Consider the following 18845-nt stretch of genomic DNA (forward strand, 5'->3'; position numbering starts at 1 on the left):
CAGTGAATTGACTCATTTTGTCAGAAAATTTCTGACCAGCAACAGTCGGTGGTTCATACAAGACAAAAGAATAAAACAACAGTGCCATTCCCATGACTCTATTTCTAGCACAGGGGACTCTGTTCAGGCCTGGCATGGCAGGCACCATGCTCTGTGGTAGCATTTTTATGTCCCTTGCCATACCAGACCTAAACAAAGCTGAGTCGCCGAAGGCATTCGCTCTGAGCCCCGATTCCCATGTTAGATGAACCCTTAAAGATACCCAGCCTGAACAGCTGTAAAACACAACTTCTAGAAATTAAACAAATCATTCCAAATGTTAACACTGCATTTGTACTTTTTCCAGCATATTTCAGAGACATCTGAATACACATCACTGGTGCCTGCTGCTCCCTTGTTAACCCGAGAGTCCCAAGACACCAGAAGTTTAGACCTAATTCATAGTCTGGCCAATTATATTTAGCCCTAATGTTTTCTCTCCTGTACAGAGAAAAGGGAAAATTTTCTTCTTTTCTGAACACAACTCAAAAGATTATTGTGTCTATAGAACAGCTCACACTACATCTTAAAATAGCTACAATCTTAAATACTTGAAAACCTGAATCTTTAGATAGACATTCCATACCTATGGCAAAATTGTCCTTTTAAATCTCCAATATTCAAGTATCTCTAACACTCTGTCTCTATAGTAATATCTACAACCATCATCTTGAAGGACACCAGAGCTGAGAATATCTATTAGTTATCCAAATTCCAGATTTTCCAAGACCAGCTGAACCACACTGTGAGAGCTGGTGCTGTGTACTTGTGACCGATGTTTATTTTGGTCTGAATAAGCTCACTGCCTTACTGAGGCTCCAGCAAAAAAACCTCGCACCTCAACCATATCACAAAAAGGATAAATTCCAAGTGGTTCCTGGTCAAGAACAAAGTCTAAAACTCAATGATTTCTTCTATGAATTCAAGTTGCTTTTATTTCTCATATTTCATACTGGAGACCAACAGCCACAGAATACTCATCCACTGCAAATATACACTAACCAGATAGAACTTCCCCTCAGTATAAGGAAATCAGTTACGTGGGTACATATTCTTCCAGAAATTGAAGAAGGCTGTGAGAAGATAGGATGGTATTTCTTTTCTCCTTCTGTCTTTTTGTATTCAATTTTTGGTGGACTTTTCTTAAGGTAAAGATGAATCATTAGGAGAGAGGGAAAAAATCATTTGGAAGCTGTGCGGGTTAGTAAAATACACTGGAGAAAACAAGAGAAGGTCTTAATATTTTCATAGTGCTAAGCAGGAAAGAAGCAGAGGATAGATACTTTTTAATGAATGTGATGCTACTTTGACATTCCCTGTTCTCTCTGGAGACTTGTACATACTTTTTAGTTTTGAGTGATAATAAATAATAGGTTTCCTGCCACTAATGACAAGGTTCCCCTCTCCCCTCCCAGGTTAACTGGGTCTGTCCAAGAGATCTGGCCCTTCGCACACAACAGCTCGCTTGCTGCAGAACTCCTGCAGAGGCATGCTGAAAGCACACAGAAAAATATTTCTTCTGCTCTCTTCCTGAACTTCTTAAACTCCAGGTGACCCAGAGTAAAATCCATTTTAATGGGGCCTCAGTTAAATCAGTCAGCTGAGTCCTTGTTGAACTAGACAACACTATGCAGAAATAAAAAAAAAAAATTAGAAAAAGACAGTCTTGTTTCTTTTTGGAGTCTTGGTTCTTACTTTCCTTTCCTTAGACAGCAAGGAAATAGCTATGTTCCCAGTTTTAATCCTCTCTTCACTGTAGAGCTAACCAGCAATATCCAAATAGCGCAGCTACTGTTCATTAAATAGTGATGCATTTGGTTTTATGGCAGGACTCCTCCAGTGCCATAGCAGATGAGGTCTTGGTACTCCACTAAACTATTCAACACATGCTTCTGATTTTCACTCAATAATTCCCTTTGATGGTGACGCAAGTCCCGTGAGCAAGAGTTAGAACTGAGAATTGGTAAGGAACACATCAAAGTTGTTTTTAATGTAAAAGTAAAGTAAGAATATGTCCCTCTATTCCACCAGACCATCAACTGTTTAATCTCTTCTTTCAGTCTGATGCTGCAATGAGAGAAGCCAGAGATATTACAGTAGATGTATTACCTTATCTCTGTTGTGCTGTTCTCTGGAGCAGAAGTTATGTTATGTTTAACTGTATGGCTACTCTAGCAATTTTAGGACAAGTGCGTAGAAAAAATATAGATGTCAGATGTCTTCAGAAACTTATGTTATTAATATTGTAAACTTAAATCTTCACACATCCGAGCTCTTGCAAGTATGACAAATCTACGTTACCAAAATAGTGCATTCTTCAATCAAGTTTTAATTTGGCTTAGAGTAACAGTGACAAGAGAGGCAAATTTTGCAACAAACCTAAATCTCGGCTCTTGATATTGTCATGTGTATTTAAACAAAATTAGTTACACCAAAAGAGTCAAAGTTAAGAATACACCTTTCCTGCAGCATGAGCAACAAGTACTCTAGGAGGTGTAGGAGAGAGTGGAGAGAGAGAGATCCTTCCTATTGTCTTATTCTGTAGCTTCTCATGAAGCATTTCAGTCTTTCATCAACTTTCAGGTGCGTTCCTGTGAGATACAAACCAACCACGAGCGTTAGGGCTGCAGCATCAAACTTCTGTTGACTGGTTTGTTTGCAGAGTCTGAAAAGCTTCAGTAAACCCCGCCACACTCATCAGTCTTTCAGGACTCCACATCCACAGCTCCTTATACGATTGCACGTTCTCTGGATTTATGTGTGTATATAACACTATTCGTTATGACTGAAAGACCTAAGCACACATTCCTTCAGGTCTCCCTTGCCTTCTAGTATTTCTACATCAGCAGCTAGAGTCTTTACCAATCCACAGCAATGCAAAATGCACTTCTTTCATGCTGGCATTTCATTCTATTTTCAAAAGCATGTTTAGGAATGAGTCTGAGGCAAACAAATTTTCTAAAGCATTAAGCAGTTCCTGGTTTTGAAAATCTTACCACATCATTTAGACGGCCGGTCTATAAGCCCTGAGGCAAATTTTCAGTACTGAGACAACAGAAGAGACACACACTCCTTTTAATACTCCTAGTATTTGATCATTTTAACAGCCACATACATTTTGAAATGCAGTCCTTGGAACCTTTACTCTACCCCCCCAGGCACTCTTTAAACAAAGGGTGCCTACATTTGCTGTACAGGTCTTTACACAGAGGTTAGGAAAAACTTCTTACAGTAAAAACCACAGAAACAAGAAAAACATCAGTTTAAATGATGAGCCACAGCTGGGGATCAAAGGGTCAGCATTTCCACCAGAAGGGAATCCCTCTTCCACTCCTTGTATTATTTATCAAACTAATTACTGGACTTTACTTCAGCAAAGAGCACTGTTTCTCCACTTTTGGCTTTGTTTGCCTCTAAATTTCAAGGTATTTAGCAACAATTGGTCTAAGTAAGAAAGTTGCTAAGGGCTACTACAACAATAACTGCCTCTATTTTCTTTTTGCCTCTCCCTACCCCATAACCTACACCAAGTTTTGCTCTCTCTATTACCCATAGCTTAGATACACTATATTTATATTAAACAGGCACAGTCCTTAGAACAAGATGCTTATCTCCTTTCAACTGCTCCAGTCTAACAGCGATGAGAGTCCTCAGCCTTTGTGAACTTTATAACTTGTTGAATTTTTCTTGAAATGTATCTATTCTTAAAAGCCAAACCCATGGAAAAATAACTGAAACCAAATGCCATGTGATCAGGGCCAACCATAACACATGAGAGCCCTAAAATAACAGGAGAGATACTGTGGTAATGCCTGACCTTCTGAACTGTGCATATGGGTTGAAGCAAAACAGCCCATATTCACGTCTTAAATGGTGCATACTAATAGTTTATTTGTAATGCAGAAGATCCCAGTTTACAGAGCCATGATTTTAAAGCTTCAAGGACTTGCTTTAGATGCCAGAAATGACTTCACTTTTGGAATCTTGAACAAGGTCACAGTTGAACTTTATTAGCTTATATGGTCAAAATCAGTTCAGCAGGCAGTTTCACTGGCTGCAGACATTCCCTCTTTCTCCTTTCATGTTTCCACCTCAAAAAGGAAGGTGCTCAAGCAGATTTTCTGTTCTAAACATTTTCAAAATACGGAATTATTCCAGCTGGTCTGAAAGTAGCAGTTCAAAAACTTTTAGTTAAAGTGTACAGGCAACACAACTTCAACAAGAAATTTCTTATAAATGTGTTGTCAGCCTGTTCAGATCTGCACCCAGCCCTTAACTCAAGTGATAATGTCTATCCATTACACTCAAATCATCCCTGTGGAAACTGAGCCTGTGTAATCCCAGTAACCTAAAATGTAGATTATGTTGCTGCTGACAAAAATGATCAGAGCTCTTCGTATATATCCATATGCAGATCATAATGCCACCAGGATACCTACTGAGAAGAAATAGTAATCTTTGTGAAGATAAGCAGAGAAGCCATCATACATCAATAAACAGTAACTGCAGGCAACAAAACCATGGCAGTGTGGGGATTACAGGCACGGCTATCCCAGTTACATATACCGTCACTCAGGGTGTTCAGGAGCTGTTACTGTTGTGAGCTGAGTTAAATCTCTGCACAAACTACAAGGGTAAATGCTACCTGCTATCCAGCCTAAATGTTCGAGATGGCCAGACGCAAACCAAGCTGCAGACGCGTCACCTACACCTCAAAGAAAGCATCTTCAGGTTTGCTCAGGAATTAATAGAGAGGTTTCCTGGGAAATATTTTTAATAGGATGTGCAACTGTGGCACAAGGAAAGGAAAAAGCATTGGGGAAAAGGACAGATGCATCAAAGAAGATGATGTTTAGGCAGTTGCTGAAGTCTTGGTAGTGTGAATAAAAGGGAAAAGCTTTGAGAAAGTTGCTGAGTCTGGTGCTAGCTGAATGAGGGTGACAGCTGAAAGCAAGGAAACCTTTTGTAATTATTCCTGTCCTGTTTTCAGGGAAACTGATTGTCCTACTTTCTTTGTAAAGGAACAGGATCATTTTAGAGCCTCCTCAATACTCAGCCATGCTTTCTTCCCTGCAGAAAAACTTGTAACGCCCTTGGCCTTCCAGACAGGCACAGTCTGAAGAGTAAATTTTGTTGCCAACTAACACCCCTTGTGCTACCTACAGCCTCTGTGCTACACATGTACAATGAATCCCCATCCCGTCCTAGTTGAAAACCCTTCTACTGCTGGCAGCAACACAGACAAGATTTTCTTTTTAAGCCTATCTTTACTTCATTAAAAAGTTTCATATGAATAAAGAGAAAAGCATTACAGGAACTATGTAAGCTGGTTGTGTCTTTCCCTCCTTCTAGGTCTTGAGTACACACATATCTGCATATCCATGCTTACAGCACTCTTGCAGCAGAAGCTACCAAAGATCCTGGCAGATGTGGGCAAATCAATAGGTCAAAGATACCGAAACCGTGTGCAATTTGCCATGCTCTGCTTGATAGGTAGTTGCCTGAAATAAATAGTTTTGACAATAAAGGTGAGATATGGCAGTCATACCACAGAGGAAAGAACAGTAAAATGTCTCTCAATGCATGAAGAATTCAAGCATAAAAATGGAAGCACTTGCCGTACACAGACAGGGTAGAGTGGCCAGAGGATGAACTGTTACAACGGTTGATTTTGGCACAGGATCATACTTCGCCCTACTACTTCCTTCAGGTGAACTTCTGCCAGAAATATTGCTGGGCAGAATCCAAACTTTCATCTGACCAGAATCACTGAACACAAGCAGAGACCATTCAAACTGAACTGTAGAGGAGGGGTTAAAAATATAAACCACCACTTCTTACAGGCCTCAGAAAACAGGCTCACCATAGAGACATACCTTCTTCATAGGACATAATTTAAAATCAATGGAAGTCAGTCAACTGCACGGTCCTAACTGTTAACAAGAATACTTCTGTGTTTTGGTATCATCCATCCAGAACACTGATTTCTTTCTCCTCCCTTGGTTACAACCTCAAGAGAGAAGATGAATACACAGAGCTAACAATGGCTCACACAAGCAGGCGTAGGACTTACAGCAGGCTGACTCTAGATGAGGACAAGATACTGTTCCACCACCTTGTATTGTATCTTCTGCTGGCACCGTTCATAATACTTTCAGTTTAACATTGCAAAATGCTATTTTGCAGAAACATGACTCTGCAGGGGAAAAAAACCCCAGCTGCTGCAATGTCTTTCTTCTAAAGTCAGTAATTATAATGGAAAGTACAATTATTTAATATGATCAGGACAGAAATCCTTCAACTCTGACATCTGCCCAGCCCTATGACATGAAGGATGATCCCGATCTTTCCAAAACCATCTCTTCATCTGCCTCCTCTCCCATCCCATCAAACCACTGAGCTATTCTCAAACACTTGTACAAACAGGAAGAGGAAACTGAACTGATACTAACATCCTCATCTTCAAAAATGAGGTAGCTCCCTTGTGCTGTATCATTTGCTCCCTTTTGAGTCCTGATGACGTACAATACATAACAACACACAAAAGGTCTCCTTAACCTTAATTCTTAACATTCACGGTTAATTTATAGCTTACTTCAAAGTAGCTTGTGCAAAGGGGTCTTACTTGTTATCTACACAAGATTTTAAAAGCTGTAATTTCTGATTTCAGCAAAATATTTTAGTTATTCTGTATATTGTGCCCTCTAAAAATAATCTGAGTTTCTTGTCTTAAAAAATCTGTCTGTCTTCAGTCACAGAAAGAGGATGATTTGAAAATTTTTTTCTCCATTCATCTGATACTTTCATAGGTGCTACAGGGCAACAAATAACACTGCCACTCTTCATAATAATTGTATCAGTATCTTATGAACTAAAAATTAACACTAATGCAGATGAGAGTCATACAATGTACCCTATTAACAAACAAAACATACTGCCTTTATACATGTCCAGGATGGGACGTCGCTAAACATGATGGGTCAGGGAAGGAAAGACAAGTTTAGCCTGGTCAAGAAACACTTACCGAAATTGGGCACAGTTACGTTTTTTCCTAATAGATACAGCACTCCTCAGAGGAGAAACACATGATATTGTGTCAACATTTGGCTTTGTTAACTGCATTTGAAGACAGTGTTTTGATTACAGAAACTACCCTGGAATAATATTGGCTCATACGTACAACAGTATCTCAGTTCTCTCCTTTCACAGTGTGCCTGCTTTTGTGTAAATTGGTAGAATTGTCCAGCTGTTCAGACCCAAGTCACCCAGAATGAGGGATTTCTCCCTGTAGTATCTTAATTAGCTTGCCCAGAACAGGCCTAGGTGGGAACCTGCAACGCAGAACTGCCATGAAAGAGCCTGTTGCAGAGAATCTGGTTCCCCTAAAATGCAAAATGTCCGAACAGACTCCTGCAGTCTCCTACACGAATGTCTCTTTTGCTGAGGTACTTGGATCTCCGAAATCATGCACATTAATTCTTTCTACGGATATCAAATATAAAGATGTGCTGACAGCATAAATGTCAAAGATGAAAATCCTTCCTTTCACACAACTAATCTTTTTAGTAATAGTATGTTCTTTTATGGATTTTTGTACCTAGTTCATGACAACGACTGGAAAACAGAGTGAGAAATGCACAAAGCAAGCCACAAACAATGCTGAGGGCTGACAGAGTCCCAAGAATTTGGGGAGCACAATAAAGGGCTACATGTTTGTAGCTTCCTCTTGCTTGTTCTATCAACTAGACAAGCACCCAAAGAACATTTTCAAAAGTCTCCGTTAACCTGGGTTTTCTGAGCTTCACAACCATTGAGCTCTTCCAGGAAGCTACACCCTACAGCTACACTAGCAGAGGATACCGCAGAGCATCGGCTAACCCTAAAATGCTGAGTGCCAGCACAGTCTCCTGCCCTCTGTTACCTGAATGCGTGTGCCAGAGGCTAGATACCTAACTCCACAGTATCGCTTTCATTCTTAGAGACAGTGAGTATCCTTCCAAGTGAAGCCAAAGCAAGATGAGGATTTAAATCTTTAAAGACAGGATGAATAATTAATACCTATGTTAACATGTTCAAGTTTTTACAAGCTGGAGCCTGAATATTTGTAATTTAATGACAAACCTAAAAATTTAGACATGGGATTTGACATTTTATCTTCATCCCATAGATCTAATACTTAGAATATAAGTTCTTGTATTTCACATGTATATCATATATTCGAGATATACTTTGGAAAATACAGCCAGATCCTTTGCCAGATATTGAACTGCTCTCTTCATCTGCTTTTAATTTTTGGAACGCTGAAAAATGTGCAGATTAGCTCTTTTGTAAATACTTTAGCCAGTCATAAATATTCAGCATTATAAAGAACAATAAGGTCAAATTCTTGCTTTCCCTAACAGTTTACTCTTTCCACAACATTTTATGAAATATTTTGTGAAAATCAATCATCTGACAATCCAATTAAATTTATCAACTCTTTGTCTGCTTTTTTTAGATTAAAACACACACATTGAGATTCATGCAAGTGATGAAAGGAAACTCATGCAATGTTGAACAGTTGCCTCCTTAGTCTGAAGAAATCTGGTAAAGTTTTGTTGAACGGGAATATACCAACACAAAAGTTTATATGTAATGTCTCTGAGAAGCATACTACCTTCCCGAATAAACCAAAAGGAAACCCATAACTGTTTTAGTTACATGTGTAGTTAAGACCATACTAAGCTAGTGCAGATCTCATGACTGACTGCACATTAATTGTTGCACCCCTCCCTTATACTGGTCTGGTGATACAGGGAGAAAAGGTAAGTCCCCATATTCTCTCACCTTCCTGTAACCTGCCGGTGCTATCAAGATTTAGTTGGAGGAGGAAAAATAAGAGATAAAGAAAATATGATTAGGGGGTTAAGAAGTCAAGTCCACAAGAGAAGACCTGGAAGGCATGCAATGTGCTGCGTCCTAAAGATGAAACATTTGCTTTTCAAAGCAGTTGAAGAGAATGAGCTTCCAACAAGAGAAACTAGAGATCCATTAGGACCTAGAGTTCAACTAGATGAAAGAAAAATCTGACTCATTTCTATCAGCACTTCCATCTAAACAGAATATACTGAAAATGTCTTTAGAGCCAAACTCCTTGCCATTTGCCTAATGCACTGATTAACTGATAGTTTCTTTGACTTATTTGCTTTGCAGTCTTTTTATTATTTAAATCAAGCTGAAAGATTACATGTTATAAAATACTAAAGATAATGGGAGCAGTAATATTAATTTTCCATCGGGTTAAGAACTGGACAAACGTTGCAAACCTTTCATTGATACAAGGATCGTTTGGTTTGTCAGAACTATTTTCAGATTCAAAAAGTACCCATTCCTTCTTAAAAAGCAGAATTAGTGCTATATGCCATATTGTGTCATCATACGCACATCACATAGCAGGCAATGAGGAACATACACTCTGGATACTGAAATCCAGAAAAGACTCTCAAATGTGTGGAAACATTTTTGTGATAACAAGTAGGGTTCCAAAAAATTCAAGAATCCAGTTATGTCTCAGGTTTTTTTCCCAAGACTCAGTTTACCAAGAATCATACCATGTCCATAATATTACAGAGCTGCAAGACATCTAGTGAGTGAAAAATATATTGCAAGTAAAATTACTTTACATTGTGTAAACTGAACAGTGGTGAGTTTCGTTACATCAGAAGTCTATGGGAGCATTGCTAGAGCAGTATCATTACTACATGACTTTTTTATTGCACACTTAAAATTCTTAAAGTTCCCAGGAAGAGAAATGAGTGCAAAGATGCTCTGTCAAAACCCACCCGTGTGGGATCTCTGACACCCGACTGTATTCACATACTGCATCCCCCTCTCAGCAATGAAAGGAAAATCTCAGTTTCCAGTTGGAAAGGCATACCTCCACGGGTGTTTTGCAACTATTGTTTCCCAATTCCCCTAAAATGGCTGAGGCAAATCCTTTAATCTGTGTCTCTGGACATTGTTTAAAGTTTTATTCGGTAATTTTTCCTATCTTGGGGGCTTTTAGCATTGCAGTGCTCTGGTCTTTTATCAGCTTCTTGCTTTCGTAAAGACCTAGTACCATAAGAACTCAGAGAAATAATGTTTACTGGTTTTGCCAATAGTCCAGGTTCAGCATTAAGTCCTACCCATTAAACAGACACCTGGCCCACTTATCACTATAGACCAGACTTATTTAAATTAAAATTCAGAAACTGTAATGAAGCACATGGCACAGAAAGCCTGAACCCTCCTTTCTTTTTAAAGAAAACACGAGTTTTCCACAACTGGATTCACATAAAGAAGTATGACAAAATCCTGGAATGACTTAATTCTTGAATCAGTAAAAAAGATGTAGCTAATTATTTTCCCCATGGGCCTGGCAAACACAGTTCAAGCCATCTACCGTCATCAGCTTCAAATACATCAGAACTGCTTCTTGGGGCTCATAAAATAAAGAACAAGCAAATTAGTTCAGAGAGCAGAACCCCTGACAGTCTGCCAAGAAACCATGTATGGAAGAATACGTAGGAAAGAGGCAACGCCGACATATAAATCACATTTGAGAAATATAACACACTATTTCAAACTGAAGTTCAAAATATCAAATAATCATAACCAAAAAAGGAGATTTAATAAAAAAAAAAAAATCAATGTATTGTAACAGGTTGACTATAAATTGCAAGGGTTGGTAATGATAAAAAACGGTCAAATTCCTTGAAATTGGAAGTTAGGTCAGATTCTCTTATTTACATAATTTTCTTTACCAAGTCCTTTTTTTACTTAATTTAAGCAAATTCATATTCACCTTTATACTCAATAAACAGCATATCGTGGATATACACTGCACCTATATTTGTATCGCTAGGTATCTTCCACAAAAAAAAAAAAAAAATTTTTAAAAAGGAGCAGTAGGATAGGATTCCTTTTTATTTTTTCCCCTCAAGAACTTGAGGAAAAAAAAAGTATTTTCCAACCACACTATTACAATCCCTGTTATGTTTGAGACTGACCATGTTAGTAGGACAGGAAAGGCTGAGTGGGAATTTCTGTTTGTAAGAACCCCTTGAAAACAGACCCCTCAGTCTTTACTCCTACATTTTATGCAGTGGTCTGCTGAGATGGAGACAGATCTTGTATTACCCATTGGCTGCCCTTTTTGCTGGGTCAGACATCCTTGACCTACTAAACTGCTTAGGTTTTAATTGCTTAGGTTTAATTGCTTACGTTTGACCTGGTATTTTCAGATTTTTTGGTATGTGAACTTTGCTTTTTGTGATGCTGTGAGAAAATTTTGGATTGAAAGAAAAGGAAATCCCATAAATCTTGAGTTCAGACTGACTTCAGTTATCTTTATGAGTTTCTCCTTCACACCGATTAGGATTCCATCATTAGTTATGGTTACATATTAAATTACTTTTGACAAATCTCTTGTATCACAATCCATCCAGAGGTTCCTAAACCATGGTTTCTTAGAACTTACCAATCATTTCACTAGTTGCAGCATGTCTGGATTTTTAAAGGTGTTTGCTTAGCTGCTGGAAAGCACTAAGAAATTGATAGTTAGGTAATCTAGAAGGATTGGTGAGTAATAGCCCTAGTGATAGTGAACACAAAATTAAGGGTTACATTCTGGATATTTTACTGCTGTTGTAAAAAAAAAAAATTAAGTAGGTTAAGTGATGTTTTTCACATATCACAATTTTCAATACTTCAATACTAAACTGCTGAGAATTTATGCATATCATCGCCTCTCTCAGTATTGTAACAACTGCGCAAGCTTCAGAAGTCTCATATAGGTTTCTTCACAAGTCATCTTGCAGACAATTTGCAGGGTGTTCAATTTTACAGTGTAAGTACGAGTATTATTTTTTGCTTTTCTTTGTTATGTTGCTTTTCTGGCAACACAGAATGCTGCTAGGCACCAGATGCACAACCCATACTCTTCATTTATTTGTGATACATCTAGGTCCTGCCCAAAGTGACGCTGGAAACTCCATAAGGACTGAGGATATACAGGCTGCTAGCAAGTCTTCTGTCCTACCAGAAACCTACACAATCATATAGGCAAATTATGCCTTTATACTTCTAAGACCTGCTTCTTGGTTTTCTCCATCTGACAGTGCAAATGAAGTTAGCTGTGAGACACAGTAACAGCTAAAATCTGATAGACAGGTGAAACTTAAATATGAAGGTCGATGCTGAAAAACTAGTGTGCTGTCTTCACCTGATGTCTGGGAGGAACTGGAACCCAAACAAATAGAAATTTAGTTCGGATTGACCAGTAGTGTTGCTCACCAAAAGCCGCAGAAGGCATGAGTTGATTCTCAATAAATTATTGGGGCATTAACTTACAAATAGCAACACTAAGCTTTCCCTGTTTTCATAGTATTTTGAGGTGGTTTTGGGGTTTTTTTTTAATGAAAGTGAGATTATAATTCAATCCAGGATTTTAATGGAAAAATACCAAACACAAGACTCAGAATAAAGTTGTGACAGTGACAATAGTAATAGACACAGTTTACTTCAAGATACAGCTAATGCTATGAAAGCTGTGACCAGAAATGGCACAGATAGGACAAACCTGACCAAGGAGCAGAGACCTGCACGGTAGATACCCTCCAAGACAGTAGTTACATACAAAGGAAAGAAACACACACTTCTAGAGGTTAATTTGCCACATCCCAAGCATGCCAATATCTATTCATTGATATAAAAGAACATAGTGGGAGTAGTTTAGAAGGTAGGTTTCTAAAGTTAGGTGAGATGAAACTGAACCCAAGTGACTTTCACCTTTCCTTTGTCTCCAATTATTTGAGATAAATTTTAGGAAAGGTATACCTGATTTAAACTGATGAGCTATTTCTCAAGATTCACCCACTTTGAGGCGTATCAAAAGTTGACCACGTAAGGAAAAAACCAGCACTTAAAACCACTCTTGAAAGTACACAGCACTGCGACCAATTCTTGATGTTGCAAATCAAGTTGCATTTGAAATCCATGACGCTGACTTTCATCCCTCCCCTCCCTTCTCCAGCAACAGGAAGAACTCGTCTTTCCAAAAAGCTGGATTCTAAACTATGCCTCAGGCTGCAGTGAGTCAAGGTTTCATATGGGATTGGTTGAGCGGTTGTTTCTTTTCTGCCTTGTGGTTTTTGTCTTTTCTTCCCCTACAAAACTACCAAAGGGATTTGGGGTGGACTTAAAGTGAGGAAAAGTTACCATGTTTCATAACTGGTAAGAGAGAGGAAAACTTTTCCTAAGTAATAACTGCTCTGTACATAGTACATATTTGTGCAGTAATGGACATTACAATTGGTTATAATTTTCTAATTTCCTTTATTGCCAGAGATTTTTGGGTTTGGTGTTTTGGGGGTTTTTTTGTGAAAGGGCAAGCACTTCTGGCTTACAATGTTAGTTCCAGACATTCTTTGAGCTTGGTTTATGCTCTGCCAGTAAGTTTTTAATACACTCTTTGGCTTTTTAAAAAGTTCATATTGCCAAAGTGCATTTAGCTGCCTAGCAGAGCATGCCTTTTAACTCATAATCAAGAACAACAATATGGCAGCAAAGATAGAAACAAAATTAAAACAAAGTCGTGGAAAACACGTAGTGATCTAGTTTCTAGATAATACTTAATTGCATCTGTTTGAGACAGTGCCTCTTATAGCAATGGATCATCAGTGCAGTTAAAGTAATACTGTACATGCTAGCCATTACAAAAGAGCCAGACAATTGAAAGTCTCCCTTAGCACTCAGCTATTCAGTGCAACTGAGCCTCCTACACCCTGTTTCATGCGTTTTTTACCTGGCAATCAAAAGTGCTAATTTATGAAAGCTAGTGGCTTTCAGATAGGCTCTAACTTTGGCAGGGAGAACTTACTTAGCTTGTCCTAGATCTAACAGAGTCAGAATTAGATATATAACTCGGGAGTTTTGAATCACGTTCTTTGATTTCATCACAAGACAGCATTCTTTACCCACTATATATTGTCTCAATGTTAATTAAAGAGTACACTGACTAACTCTACAAACTATACACAGCTAGACAAGAACTATTTTTTGAGATTGTGATTCAAAAGCTTATGATTATTCATTTTACTTCTCTTTTGTCTTAAGAAACTGAAGCAATACTAAAACTTAGCCAAATGTTTTTCATATATATAAAAATACACATATTATATATATTAAGACTCCAAGAGAAGTGCATCTGAAATCTCTATGCAAATAAAAATATAATTTCATACATGTTTCTACTCTTGAAAAAGTCCCGAGATAAAACAGAATGAAAATGCTTCACAGTGTTAAAAGGAAGAAGAAAACAAACCCCTGGATACACTTTGTAGATCATATCAGGTGTGTCTTTTGTTTACCAGTGATTTGGCTGAGAAAGTCTAGATTGCAAACTGTTTTTATATAGAACTTAAACATAATTTATGATTGAATATATGCAAAATTAAAAGGAAACAGTAGCACAATATTGCAATACTTGTATTACAAATGAAGTCTAAATGCTAATTAATCCTGTTTCTATTCCTAGCTAGCCTCTCTGTTGACCACACAGGGAAACACAAGCTGCAGTGCACAAATATGAGTCACGGTCCACGCATTCATGTCCTGCCAACCAGCTGTGTGCAGCAAAACCTTAACTGTAACTTAGATGCTAAGGGACACAGTTGTAAAAATAATTAGGGTTTTACCATCAGAAGAGGAACTACATTTTCCCACCTCAATCCTTTCCCCAAAATACCATTCAAGCTGCATTCAAGCCCAAGCTGAAACTGTCCTTATCAAGATCAAAAGCCTAAAATATATTCACTCAACATTAAACTTTTGACATAAACCAATTTTGTTACTACAAATAAAATACAAGATGATTAAAAGAGATTTTTCACAAAACTTCTGAAAAAAAATCAAAACACTTTATTTCCCAGTAGTCAACATTTACAGTGATTTCCATTCATTTCTCCCATGGATTTTCAGGTGAGTGACCTAGTGGTCAAATGAGAATATATTACTTGGAGATGTTTAATCCCTTCAGCTGGAAGTATTTTATTTCGCATATGTAAGTAAAAGTTCATGGATCAGAGACTGAAACTCACATCTCTTCTCTTCTAGGCCAGTGGATCTGGAGTCATTATGACTTGTAAGTTTTTCTATTAAACCCACACCATTTTCAAAAGCAATGTTTGAGGGAGGTCAAATTCTGTAAATTTATTGGCAAGGACAGTAAATTAACGATAAATCACCATTCAAAACACTGAACTACGTATGAAGTAGATTAATATTTTCAGTGACTATACCAAACATTTGAACTGCTTTACAAGAAGATTATGCTGTAAAAGTATCAAAGGCTTAAAGGTAAGTTGGAAGGTGCAATGCCACTTTTCAATAGTTTTAAAAGACATAATGTTGAAGCTTAGTTGCCTTACTCCTGTTTAAGCTTTTTAATCCTGAAATATTATACCTCTGAAGCAGTCTTAGAAAAACCCTAACAATTTTACGTATGAGCAACACACCCAGACCACCTGAAATAACAAAAAAGTAGGGAGGTTTTTTTCAAAGATTTGTTTGTGTTGGAATCTCATGAAACATGACCAGCACACCCACTACATTCAGGAGATTACATAAAATCTTACCAATTTTCAAAGCTGTTCAGCTTAACCAATATGGAAGTGAAAATAGTTCCATGGTCAGCATTTAAGTATGGACTTTACGAATAGTTCAATAACAACTTTGGCCTAAAAAACAAGAAGAAAAAAAAAAGAAAAAATATAAAAACCCAACATCAGCACCAGGATCCTAGAATTTCTTCAAATTATAGTTCCTGTAACTTTTTGTATTACTAGCAGGTTAACCCAGTATGAGAATACTTTCCTTGCTAAATTCATTGGGGTAATATTACCCATTTCCCCTACAACGAAAATCTTGGTACAAACATGCTTACCCTACCATTTTCCTTCCTGAGAAGTACAAGAATTTGGATATGAAACAGTACTAAGTTCTGGAAAGCCATTTGAGGTTGAAGTACACACAAGGAAACAAGGAAGTTTTGTACAGTTTCTATCAGCTGCAGTAGCCTGGAACGTTATAAACAAGTGCTAGCCAAAAGCTTCCATGTTCAACCCTCTATCAGTGCAGCAGCTTTCGCCCTTAGCTTAATAAATATCACACTGTCTAGATTCTACTGGTGAGGACACTTCAAGCTGTTGTCATTCACACTTGGCTTGGGATAATTTTGATACACCTCTGACAAACTGTGCATAGGGTGGCATAGAAAAAAGTGCTGGATGAGGACAATAACCCACTTGTTCCAGTTCAACCTCGTGTACCTTTCTGTCTCATGTGAAATAAATAATGCAACATAGGTACCATATTCTGCTCATTCACAGCTGCGGCCTCAGCTGCCATCTGCCCTTCACCTTTGTTTCCTGCATCCCTGGCAGTTACATCTGCTGTGGAAATTGTTTCTGCAAACTTCGCATGTCCTTTTATACATTTGTCATTGCCTAACTCGACGTGCTGTGAGCTAAGCCCAACTGGAACAGACATCCTAACAGAGAGAGAAATCACTTCTGAAGAGCGGAAGTAAAACCATTGGTGTTAGCCCTTTAAACTAGTGCAGTCGCTTAGCAAGAACAAAACAGGAATTCCTAGGACCCATCCTCTATAACTTGATCACAATTTTGTTAGCGAAGGCTGAAGTGTGGATTTATATCGGTATCTTTGAAGGGCTCTTTGAACTCAGGCATACCACAGTCATCTCCCTTTCCTCCTGGGTACTGATAAATATTCTACATAGCTTTCAGTAACTGTTATTTAAAGATGGATGCACACATGTCAATGGAAAGGGGAAACTGAAGAGCTTTCTTCTCACCCTGATCATTATCTTAACAAAAAGGATGTATACCTTATGGATTTCCTACTTGTACCACCATATATGGTGGCATTGTATAATAAAAGTTGTAGGGGTGTTTTGGCTGTGCCATACTAATTCTAACACTGAGCACAGAGGTCAATACTGTCAAAGCAAGCATGAACATCTACAAAAATAAAGGCAACACTGCTCAATCAAAATGCCCTCCTTCCAATCTGCATATGTAACCCACAGGTTATATATGTAAGTCTAAGTAAGTCCAAGTCTCACAGTCAAGTCCAACGCTAAGTACCTTCCCTACCAGCCCATTCAAACTCTGAATCTGATGGCTCCACAAACTTACAGAAGGGACACCACACTAAGTTGTCCTTTGTGTCATCTCTTATGGGAGTGCTGAGGGTTGGGATTTTTACAACAACATATAAAGAACATTCTGCCTTGGTTAGCGGTACTACAAAGACATATAAGTGCAAAAGGGAGTCAGGCTCGAGTTATGGAGAAAACATTCTAGCATCTATTAACATTTTGGCATTGCTGGGTTACTCATTACCAATGTGTTGCCTTAATCTCAAAACACACAACCTTGCATTGTTTAAACAAACTACCTGTGAAAGTCAAAGACCCATCTTCCACAGAAGCTATACACAAAAGCACCTATTCTGATATTTTTCTAGCTGGGTTAACCACTTACTGTTTAGCGCTAATAATACTGAAATCATTTCAGTTGTGACTTCAGTAAAAGAAATCAAAGTCTGAATCCTTTGTAAAAATATTATCATTAACATAATTGAATCCACCCTTGCATCCAGCCACAGCAGAGTTCAACAGATTTTGACATTAAGGGCTTCAAGTATCTCACTTTTCAAATCACCCACCCTGCCAATTTTCTGTAAATTCAAATTTGCCTGTGAATTAAATATTTGCAATCTCTGCTCGAGTCACTAAGTTAGACCAAGCAAACAGTTAAGTCAGATATTAAGAAAAAAGTCTTCACATTTTGCAAAAATTTACTCTTACTTAACTACAGTATTAGAGAATTGTCTAATAGGTCATTATAAAATGAGTTACACGTGTAAAAACATGGACATAACATTATATATGAAATGGCAGTTATGCTAACTGAATAGCCTTTAGGTCCTAGGCCTCAAATCCAGGACAGCATGACTACTTTAGCCCTGCTTTATCAATGATCTCCCTAACACATTTCAAGCTAATCAAGTGTTTATGTGCTTTACCAGATCAGGATGCTCAGGTTTCCTTTTCATTACTGAGTTTAAACACAGCTCATGATGTTGCCCGGGGACAGCAGCCTGGAACACTCACCTTTTGACCGCAGCAATAAAAGCGTGAAGTCTTCCATATTTACGCACAAAAATCTCCCAGTGAAAATTATATCAGAACTACTGACTCCTCTTCAATCTAGCTTTCAAAATGATAAATTAAGAAATTAATTTTACAATTAAACATTAGACTGGCAAGGACATTACTAGAATCTGATGCAATTATTGGGTTCAGGTGAAGCCTTGGCTCCACACCAGAACCAGTAACAAAACTTCCAACAGTCAGCTTGCATCATGTTACATTAGCCAGACTACTTCCTAAGAATGCAAGGCTGCCTACAATAATAGTGACCTCTTACTCATCATAAGCTCTTCTATGACTTCTTTTGATCCACTTGACCACTTGTAGATTTTCAATCCTGAAACATCTGTGTGAAGATCCACTGTCAATTACTGGAAAGTCATGCCATTTTACGGAGCACCTACAGAGTAATTTTCAAAACCAGTAAAAGCTCATAGGCGATGTAATCCTTCTCAGTGAGGCTGAACGTGGCACTCTATTTATGACTGACAGATGGAGAGGAGGAAAGGTTGTGAAACCTACAAGGATGCAACAGCCAGGATGTTGAAGT

General features: G+C 38.1%; 1 protein-coding gene across 2 annotated transcripts in view; it reads right to left on the reverse strand.

Moving 5' to 3' along the window:
* The window catches only part of CCDC34 (coiled-coil domain containing 34), a 63394-nt gene that overhangs the window by 15209 nt on the left and 29340 nt on the right, over nt 1-18845 (reverse strand). The gene's annotated exons all lie outside the window — the stretch shown is intronic.

The sequence above is a fragment of the Grus americana genome, chromosome 5, assembly GCF_028858705.1.
Source record: "Grus americana isolate bGruAme1 chromosome 5, bGruAme1.mat, whole genome shotgun sequence".
Lineage (NCBI taxonomy): Eukaryota > Metazoa > Chordata > Aves > Gruiformes > Gruidae > Grus > Grus americana.